The 10525-nt window shown below is 45.3% G+C and overlaps 1 protein-coding gene across 4 annotated transcripts in view; it reads right to left on the reverse strand.

Moving 5' to 3' along the window:
* LOC144492830 (gap junction alpha-3 protein-like) overlaps nt 1-10314 on the reverse strand; it is a 36034-nt gene extending 25720 nt beyond the window's left edge. For 2 of the 4 annotated variants that reach the window (XM_078211330.1, XM_078211329.1), the window contains exon 1: nt 9983-10314. The gene's annotated coding sequence lies outside the window, so the exon portion shown is untranslated. The remainder of the gene's footprint in view (nt 1-9982) is intronic. The other 2 variants (XM_078211328.1, XM_078211327.1) reach the window with 1 other exon arrangement.
* Nucleotides 10315-10525: the final 211 nt, after the last annotated feature.

The following is a 10525-nucleotide window of genomic DNA, read 5'->3' on the forward strand; positions in this document are numbered from 1 at the left end:
ATCCTGAATGCAGAGTGGCAGTGGGAACCCCACATCCATCATTGTCCATCCAATAGGCTCTGCCCACCCAATAGGCCCCACCCCTCTGGTCCCACCCCCTTAGTACTGATGCCCAGTGGGCAATGCCAGTTTGCCCCTTGGGCAGCGCTAAGGTGCCAGGCTGGCACTGCCAGGCTGGCATTGCCCAGGGGGCACCCCCCGCTTATCTCCAACATCCTGGTTGGGGGGGGGGGGGGGCTCCATGGCCTCTCTTCACTCCAGCAGTGTCAGCCGCCAGTTCCACATTAGTGTGGAGCAGTTGTAGACCCCGCTGGAGTGAACCACTCCTGGCCGGGGGGGGTGAGGCGCTAGCGGGCCCGGAGACTTCAGTCCCAGGCCCACTAATGACTTTGCAATGTGGCTTAACATATTGTAATCAGCTCCATGCTGATTTTAGGCGCGGAGCTGATTACTTGGAAAATCTTTGCCGCCGAGGCCATGGTGCCTACCGGGGAGCCCGCTAAATGGCCTCCGCTGTCTCCTGGCCCATTGTGCAGCTAGAACAGTGCAACAGGCTGGGAGAATCACCCCCATTATCTTTGGTTCCTATCAAAATGTCAATTCTTTCACCACCAACTTTCTCCCCAAGCACCATCTCAGACTGAGTAGATTGTTTATAACCTTGCAATCTGTTAAATCCCAATTGAAGTCTCTAACTTTATATCCTGTTCATGACAAAAATTTCCAACTCCATGGCATTGTCAGGCTCTATCCTCACCTCTGCAAGTTCCTTGTTGAAACAGTCCTGACTACTTTCATTGTCTGTTTCACTTCCTCCACCTATCTTAATTTTCAGTTTGTCTAAAACACTGCTGTCCATATCCTATCCTATACTAAGTCACCCATTACTCCTGTCCTTGCTTACCTGAACTGAGTCAAACATCCCTCATGCTTCAAATGTATTAATTTTTTTTTCTGGATCTAATCCCTCACTATCTAACCTCCGCCAGGCCTATAACATTCAGCCGCAAACTTTCTGTTTTTCTGACTTAAGTTCTTGTGTTTCCTTTTCCTTTGCCTCTTTATTGGATTAGTGTTTGGGCTCTGCACTGAATAGGCAATGCATAATTTCACACCCAATGTGAGCAAAGATATAAGGGTAAGGGGTTGTTTGTAACCAAGTGTCTCTGTATTTGTGCTGGTCTTTTGTAAAGCTTGCTATTAGGGCTCCAGTGCAATTAACCATCTGATAGTTTGGATTTACAGATATCGCATGATTTGTTAATTCTAGAACTATTTGTTTTATTCTTTTTTAAAGGGACCACGCATTTCCTACTTACATTATGCCATGACCTACATACAGAATTAACTTAACTCAATACTCAGTAATATGCATTGACTCATTACTTAGGAAAACTTCCTCCTCCCACTGTGATGTTTCCTTTTCCCACGAATCACTCTTGTGAACTCTCCTTATAAGTTTGCCAATTCAGTACTAGTTCACACAAAGCTATGGACTCTTTTAACTTCTAACTCCACAGCATGCATGTGTTGTCACCAAATTGTTGCCATCAGCCAGGGACAATCCAGTGAGGGTTGCAAAACAAATTAGATCTGTTATCAGGGGAGGGTGAGGCAGATGATTATGGGAGGCATAGTGGTTAGCACTGCTGCTTCACAGTACCAGGGACCTAAGTTCGATTGCCGGCTTGGGTGACTGTCTGTGCAGAGTCTGCATGTTCTCCCCCATGTCTGCATGGGTTTCCTCCGGGTGCTCCGGTTTCCTCCCATGGTCTGAAAGACGTGCTGGTTAGGTGCACTGGCTACGCTAAATTCTCCCTCAGTGTACCTGAACAGGCGCTGGAGTGTGGCAACCAGGGGATTTTCACAGTAACTTCATTGCAGTAACCTCCTTGTGACACTAATAAATAAATTTTTAAAAAATAAATAAACTTTTTGAAACAGATGCCCCCTCTGACCTGAAATAAGGCCGCACTTTGAATCTGTTATTGAAAATCAATTGTTGATTAGAATACTGGAAGAACTCCTTCACTGAAAATGATTTTACTGATTGAGCCTTGGTTTAATACCATTTCCAAAATATGTAATACAGCTTTCCACTCCATTTCGAATAGGATATGCAGTATCACGGATTCTTTACACATCTCCCAAACGGAGGGTGAGTGCAGCTTTGGTGAATCATAGAATCCTACAGTGAAGAAAGAGGCCATTCGGCCCATCGAGTCTGCACCAACCACAATCCCACCCAGGCCCTATCCACATATCCCTACATATTTACGCACTAACCCCTCTAACCTATGCATCCGGGACACTAATGGGCAATTTGGAATGGCCAATCAACCTAGCCCGCACATCTTTGGACTATGGGAGGAAACCGGACCACGTGGAGGAAACCCATGCAGACACAGGGAGAATGTGCGAACTCCACACAGACAGCGACCCGAGCCGGATTCGAACCCAGGTCCCTGGAGCTGTGAAGCAGCAGTGCTAACCACTGTGCTACCATGCCGCCCATAAATGAATAAATGGTGGAATGGAAGGCTGGGGTCATTTCATTGAACTCCTGCTGAGAGAGTTGGCAGCATGATATTCACTGTTTATTTCTCTTCTAGAAGACCAGCTGTTTCTGTTGGAAGGCTTTTGGGAGTTGAGCACATCTTATTCACAGTGCACATTTCACACAATATGACTGGGCAGTAATTGGGAGGAGGGCTGGCAGTCAGACCTCAAGCCAACCAACCTTACAACAACCAAAAATACCTATAAAAGACCAGAGGAGTTTTGAGCCTACTAACATTGTGATAGTAGGGGATTTTAATTTTCCACATATAGATTGGGACTCGCATACTGTTAAAGGTTTAGACGGCGTAGAGTTTGTAAAATGTGTTCAGGAGAATTTTCTACATCAGTATATAGAGGTGCCAACTAGAGAGGATGCGATATTGGATCTCCTATTGGGAAATGAGTTAGGGCAGGTGATGGATGTGAGTGTGAGGGAACACTTTGGATCCAGTGATCATAATGCCATTAGTTTCAACCTGATCGTGGATAAGGATAGATCTGGTCCTCAGGTTGAAGTTCTGAACTGGAAAAAGGCCAAATTTGATGAAATGAGAAGGGATCTGGGAAGTGTGGATTGGCACAGGCTGTTCTCTGGTAAGGATGTAAATGGAAAGTGGGAGGCCTTCAAAGGAGAAAATTTGAGAGTGCAGAGTTTGTATGTTCCTGTCAGGATTAAAGGCAAAGTAAATAGGAATAAGGAACCTTGGTTCTCGAGGGAGATTGTAACACTGATTAAGAGGAAGAGAGGGTTGTATGAAATGTACAGGCAGCAAGGAACACATCAGATGCTCGAGGAGTATAAAAAGTGCAAGAAGCTACTTAAGAGGGAAATCAGGAGGGCTAAAAGAAGACATGAGGTTGCTTTGGCAGACAGAGTGAAGGAAAATCCAAAGAGCTTCTATAGGTATGTTAGGAGCAAAAGGATAGTGAGGGATAAAATTGGTCCTCTTGAAGACCAGAGTGGTAGACTGTGTATGGAACCAAAAGAGATGGGGGAGATACTAAATGGTTTTTTTGCATCCGTATTTACTGAGGAAACGGGCATGGAGTCTACGGAAATAGGGCAAACTGGTAGGGAGGCCATGGAACCGTTACAGATTAAAGGGGAGGAGGTGCTTGCTGTCTTGAGGAAAATCAGAGTGGATAAATCCCCAGGACCGGACAGGGTATTCCCACGGACCTTGAGGGAAGCTAGTGTTGAACTTGCAGGGGCCCTGGCAGACATATTTAAAATGTCAGTATTCACGGGGGAGGTGCCGGATGATTGGAGGGTGGCTCATGTTGTTCCGTTGTTTAAAAAAGGTTCCAAAAGAAATCCGGGAAATTATCGGCCAGTAAGTTTGACGTCGGTGGTGGGCAAGTTATTGGAAGGTGTGATAAGGGATAGGATCTACAAATATTTGGATAGACAGGGACTTATTAGGGAGAGTCAACATGGCTTTGTGCGTGGTAGGTCATGTTTGACCAATCTATTAGAGTTTTTCGAGGAGGTTACCAGGAAAGTGGATGAAGGGAAGGCGGTGGATGTTGTCTACCTGGATTTCAGCAAGGCCTTTGACAAGGTCCCTCATGGGAGGTTAGTTAGGAAGGTTCGGTCGCTGGGTATACATGGGGAGGTAGTAAATTGGATAAGACACTGGCTCAATGGAAGAAGCCAGAGAGTGGTTGTGGAGGATTGCTTCTCTGAGTGGAGGCCTGTGACTAATGGTGTGCCGCAGGGATCGGTGTTGGGTCCATTGTTGTTTGTCATCTATATCAATGATCTGGATGATAATGTGGTCAATTGGATCAGCAAGTTTGCTGATGATACAAAGATTGGAGGTGTAGTGGACAGTGAGAAAGGTTTTCAAAGCTTGCAGAGGGATTTGGACCAACTAGAAAAATGGGCTGAAAAATGGCAAATGGAATTTAACGCAGACAAGTGAGAGATATTGCACTTTGGAAGGACAAACCAAAGAAGAACGTACAGGGTAAATGGTAGGACTCTGAAGAGTGCAGTTGAACAGAGGGATCTGGGAATACAGGTTCAGAGTTCCCTAAAAGTGACGTCACAGGTGGATAGGGTCGTAAAGAGTGCCTTTGGTACATTGGCCTTTATAAATCGGAGTATCGAGTATAAAAGTTGGAGTGTTATGGTAAGGTTATATAAGGCATTAGTGAGGCCGAATTTGGAGTATTGTGTACAGTTTTGGTCACCTAGTTACAGGAAGGATGTAAATAAGATTGAAAGAGTGCAGAGAAGGTTCACAAGGATGTTGCCGGGACTTGAGAAGCTGAGTTACAGAGAGAGATTGAATAGGTTGGGACTTTATTCCCTGGAGCGTAGAAGATTGAGGGGAGATTTGATAGAGGTGTATAAGATTTTGATGGGTATAGATAGAGTGAATGCAAGCAGGCTTTCTCCGCTGAGGCTAGGGGAGAAAAAACCCAGAGGGTATGGGTTAAGGGTGAAAGGAGAAAAGTTTAAAGGGAATATTAGGGGGGGCTTCTTCACGCAGAGAGTGGTGGGAGTGTGGAATGAGCTGCCGGATAAAGTGGTAAATGTGGCGTCACTTTTAACATTTAAGAAAAACTTGGACGGGTTCATGGATGAGAGGGGTGTGGAGGGATATGGTCCAAGTGCAGGTCAGTGGGACTAGGCATAAAATGGTTCGGCACAGACAAGAAGGGCCAAAAGGCCTGTTTCTGAGCTGTAATTTTCTATGGTTCTATGGTTCTAACAGGCTACAGAAGACCAGGGACACACAAAATCTTCCATCAAATGTCAGCCAATCTAGCACCCAATCCATGGTTTTAATGAATAAGGCTGCTGCTCTTAAATTTTCCATACATTACGATGACTACACTTCAATAGTCTTTAAATGTTTTTAAAGTGTTTTGAGACTTACTGATATTGTGAAAGCCTGTTTATAAATGTAAGTCTTTTTAAACTGCTTGCCTAATTGAGGAGTGTCTGAGTCTCAGGGCTGGATGTTAATTTACTGACCTACTGGGAGTGGCAGGTGTGATGGGGGTGGTCTGTAATGTGCAGGCAGTCTGGAAGTTGGGGATTCCCTGTAAGTTTTAACTCCACAGTGTGCGTGTGATGTCACCAAATGGTTCAGGCAGGGAGCAATCTGGTGAAGACCGCAGGACAATATGTACCCAGGGGAGGGGGGGCAGACACATCCAGGGAACTGTTTGATCCTAAAGGGGGGTTTATATGTTGGGGGTTGGTCAATCTTGAGGGGGAGTGAGGGTAATCACAAATTGGAGACCTATCTGATGGAAGGGCAGTGATTTAATCCCAGTGAGGGGAGATTATAGGTGTCTAGTCTTGGGAGTTTGCCCAGACAGACACACTGATACAGCCGGTAACTGAAGAGGCACTCACCTGGATCCCACAATCATGAGTTCATATTTGCCTCAAAAAATCATGCACTTCACTATGGAGGAAATCTGTAAACTGATACAATCTGAAACAAATACTATAAGGAGATAAGACTGAATAAAAAACCCATCTGCATGATCTTAGAATCTTGAGTTAAATGTTATAATGATTCAGAGATATTACACATCAGGGAGAGCAAACCCATGAGGAATTAGAAGCACTTCTACTCCTGGAGTTAATAAAGACTTTACAAGGCATGGTGGTGGTGTGAAGATGCATGTATTCAAGGGGCTACATGTGTGCTGCATTACCTAAATGAGCTTTATGCCTGACATGTTTTTATTGATTGTGGTTTGAATGAAATCTGCTGCATCTTAACTTAGAGACTGGGAATTCATGATAGTTCAATGTGAGGCTAAAATGCTAAATGGAAACATGCACCAGGCTCATTAGCAACTGAAAATAAAAGATTCACCAATCTAGCTTCTATAGAAATTGGCTGCATTGGCAATTAAGCGTCCTCTTCATTAAGTCAGGCCTCTTCATTTTTACCCTCGCTAATGGAAAATTTGGTTCAACAAGGTGAGGGGTGCTAATGTTGGATAATGGGCAGCCAGGCCCCTGCCAGTTCCAGATTGTGGCCAAGGTGCTTGCTGTATCTGAGCTGATTTTATTGAAAAATCTATACATGAATGACCTAGACTTGAATATACAGGCCACATTTGAAGATAACAGAAAACTTGGGCTTATTGTGAACAGCAAAGAGGATAGTGATAGACTGCAACTGGACATAGACAAGCTGGTGAAATGGGAAATGGGTGAACACATGACAAATGAAATTTAACACACAGAAGTGGGAAGTGATACATTTTGGCAGGTAGAGAAAGGAGAGGCAAAAGAAAATAAAGAGTACAATTCTAAAGGGTGTGCAAAAACCGAGAGACCTTGGGGTATAAATACGCAAATCAATGAGGGTGGCAAGGCAGACTGAAAGCATAGCTAAAAAAAGCCATGAGAGATTCTGGACTTTATAATTAGAGCCATAAAGTATAGAAGCAAGGATGTTACAATGAACCTTTATATTTAGAAACATAGAAAAACTACAGCACAAACAGGCCCTTCAGCCCACAAGTTGTGCCGAACACATCCCTACCTTCTAGACCTACCTATAACCCTCCATCCTATTAAGCTCCATGTACTCATCCAGGAGTCTCTTAAAAGACCCTATTGAGTTCGCCTCCACCACCCCTGACGGCAGCCGATTCCAGTCACCCACCACCCACTGTGTGAAAAACTTACCCCTAACATCTCCCCTGTACCTACCCCCCAGCACCTTAAACCTGTGTCCTCTCGTAGCAGACATTTCCACCCTGGGAAAAAGCCTCTGAGAGTCCACCCGATCTATGCCTCTCAACAGCTTATACACCTCTATTAGGTCTCCTCTCATCCTTTGTCTCTCCAAGGAGAAAAGACCAAGCTCCCTCAGCCTATCCTCATAAGGCATGCCACTCAATCCAGGCAACATCCTTGTAAATCTCCTCTGCACCCTTTCAATCTTTTCCACATCCTTCCTATAGTGAGGCGACCAGAACTGAGCACAATACTCCAAGTGGGGTCTGACGAGGGTCTTGTATAGCTGCATCATTATCCCCGGACTCATAAACTCAATCCCTCGATTGATAAAGGCCAGCACACCATACGCCTTCTTAACCACCTCCGCCACCTGCGGGGCCGATTTCAGAGTCCTATGGACCCGGACCCCAAGGTCCTTCTGATCCTCTACCGTACTAAGAGTCTTTCCCTTTATATTGTACTCCTTCATCCCATTTGTCCTACCAAAATGGACCACTACGCATTTATCTGGGTTGAAGTCCATCTGCCACTTCTCTGCCCAGTCTTGCATCCTATCTATGTCCCTCTGTAACTCCTGACATCCCTCCAGACTATCCACAACCCCACCAACCTTTGTGTCGTCGGCAAACTTACCAACCCATCCCTCCACTTCCTCATCCAGGTCATTTATGAAAATGACAAACAGCAAGAGTCCCAGAACAGATCCCCAGGGCACACCACTGGTGACCGACCTCCATTTAGAAAAAGACCCATCTCTACACACTCTCTGCCTCCTTTGGGCAAGCCAGTTCTGGATCCACAGAGCAGCAGCCCCTTGGATCCCATGCCCTCTCACTTTTTCTAGAAGCCTTGCTTGGGGGACCTTATCGAACGCCTTGCTAAAATCCATATAAACCACATCTACCGCTTTCCCTTCGTCCATGTGTTTAGTCACATTTTCGAAGAACTCCACCAGGCTCGTAAGGTACGATCTGCCTTTGACAAAGCCATGCTGAGTATTCTTGAGCATACTAAACCTCTCTAAATGCTCATATATCCTGTCCCTCAGGATCTTCTCCATCAGTTTACCAACCACTGAGGTTAGACTCACCGGTCGGTAATTACCTGGGCTATCCCTATTCCCCTTCTTTTAAAAAATCCTCTGGTTTGGCTTCAACTGGAGTATTGTGTTCAATTCTAGGCACCATACTTAAGGATGTGAAGGCTTTAGAGATGATGCAGAAAAGGATTTTTGACATTGGTTACACAGTTGAAGGGCTTCAGTTAAGTGGATAGGATGGAGAAGCTGGGGCTGCTCTGGGTTAGAGACGAGAAGGTTGGGAGGAGCGATGATAGAGATACAGTATACAGAATTATGAGGGGTCTCGGTGGAGTAGATGGAGAGAAACTGTTCCCATTCATTGGTGGAAGCTTGGACAACCAGAGAACAACAGTTTAAGGTGTTTGGTGAAAGCACCAAAGGCCACAGGGGTGAAAGTGATTTTTACACAGTGAGTGGCTAGGTTTTGGAATGCACTGCTGGATATTGGGATGGAGGCAGATCCGATCGGAAATTGGTAAACACCTGAAGAGGAAAATGAAATGCAGAAGTGTTGGGAAAGGGTGGAGTAGTGGGATTAGATGGGTTGCTCTTGTGGAGAGTCCAGACAGACAGGACAGGCCAAATAACCTCCTTTTGTGCTATGACCATGCTATGATACCTGTAATTCCTCGCCTGGGTTTAGCTGCCAGGTTACACAGAAAATTCCAAATGGGGATGAGGCTCACAGTATATTTAAAGTATCAATTCACCTTCTTGGATTGGATGGTTTCCCATCCAACACTGACTGCTCTGCAGTAGAACTCACAGGTGATCGGGTTGGAGACGGGTTTGGACTGGGATTCAGTTAGTTACCACTTGAATATCCTGGCCCATCCAAAGCCGCCTGTTTCTGATATTAAAATCCTACCCCACTGTATTGCTGCCTTTATCTTACCTGAATGAACCCCAATGTTGCCACCTTTCCCTTCCCCAGGTTTTCAGAAACTAACAGGAGAGAGGTAGAACCAGAAAAGGAAGCCAAGCAGAAACACATAAATGGTGCAAGGGCAGTGGAAGAGAAAACCGACATGAAAGAGGAGACAGAGGGTGAGAGAAGCCAGTAACAGAGTGGGGAAATGGCACGGTTGGGTAATTCCAAGGTGAATAATCAATGACAATAGTAATAATCCTCAATTTGTCAGAATAACTAATCGCCCAGTTGTGACACATAGATGATGTTCACTAACCTTAAAAGTTGGAGAGTGTCACAGACAGCTGCAAAAGGAAGTTAACTGCCATCAACCGGGCCCCGAGTTAAACTCAAGCCCCAGGGGAGAAAAAAATCAGGCTTCTTTACCGTCAGAACAGAGTCCCAACTCACTTTGCCTGGTGAACTGGGAGAGAATGCTTCCAGACAGTGTCGCCTTTTTTCAGATCCCGGTTACTGTGCAACATTTGTAAAACCGATCCTTATATTGGTATAAAGTTAACTAGTAAAACTCAGTCCAAAAACCCCGTCCCGTGCATCACATTCTGAAACCAGTTTCTTTTACCTTAAAATGTAATGAATGGCCCCGAAAGTGAATGAGAGAGAGTGTGTGTAGCTGTATGTATTGCTGGCAATCTGAGCAGCGACAAACACTCAGGAACTAGAATCACCTCACCAGCATGGTTACCTTGGAAGGAGGATAGCGATGAGAAGATATCTCACAGCAAGTCAGTCTCTTGTCGACAAGGTTCTCCACCCTGGCCGCTGGGCAATTATCTCTCGGACCTCATTGATCTTAATTGAACTTAAATTTTAAAAAACCGCGTTCACAGGGAGACAAAAACAGAAACTTTCTTCTTTCCAAATGCGGACGTCAGACGCCGGAGTAAACTGCAAGGGGACGCCGGATATCTGCTGCTGCTCTGGCCCTATTTGAGCATCAGAGGTTGCTGCTGGCAGCTGCTGGATCTGCTGAGTCTTTGAAGCAACTCAAACCCTTCACAGTCAATGTTGGGGAAATGAGTGAATGACGGTTCGAGCAGCCAATGACACGGTCCACCCCACCCCCGGAGCCCTTTCCACATTGCTTTCAGGGTGGGATCTGTCCTCTCATTCCCAGCACTGGAATTCTCCTGGCTCTTTAAGACTTATGGTATTTGCTACCAAATAAACCTGTTGGACTTTAACCTGGTGTTGTGAGACTTCTTACTGTCTTTAAGACTAAGGCAGG

Source organism: Mustelus asterias, chromosome 4, assembly GCF_964213995.1.
Source record: "Mustelus asterias chromosome 4, sMusAst1.hap1.1, whole genome shotgun sequence".
Lineage (NCBI taxonomy): Eukaryota > Metazoa > Chordata > Chondrichthyes > Carcharhiniformes > Triakidae > Mustelus > Mustelus asterias.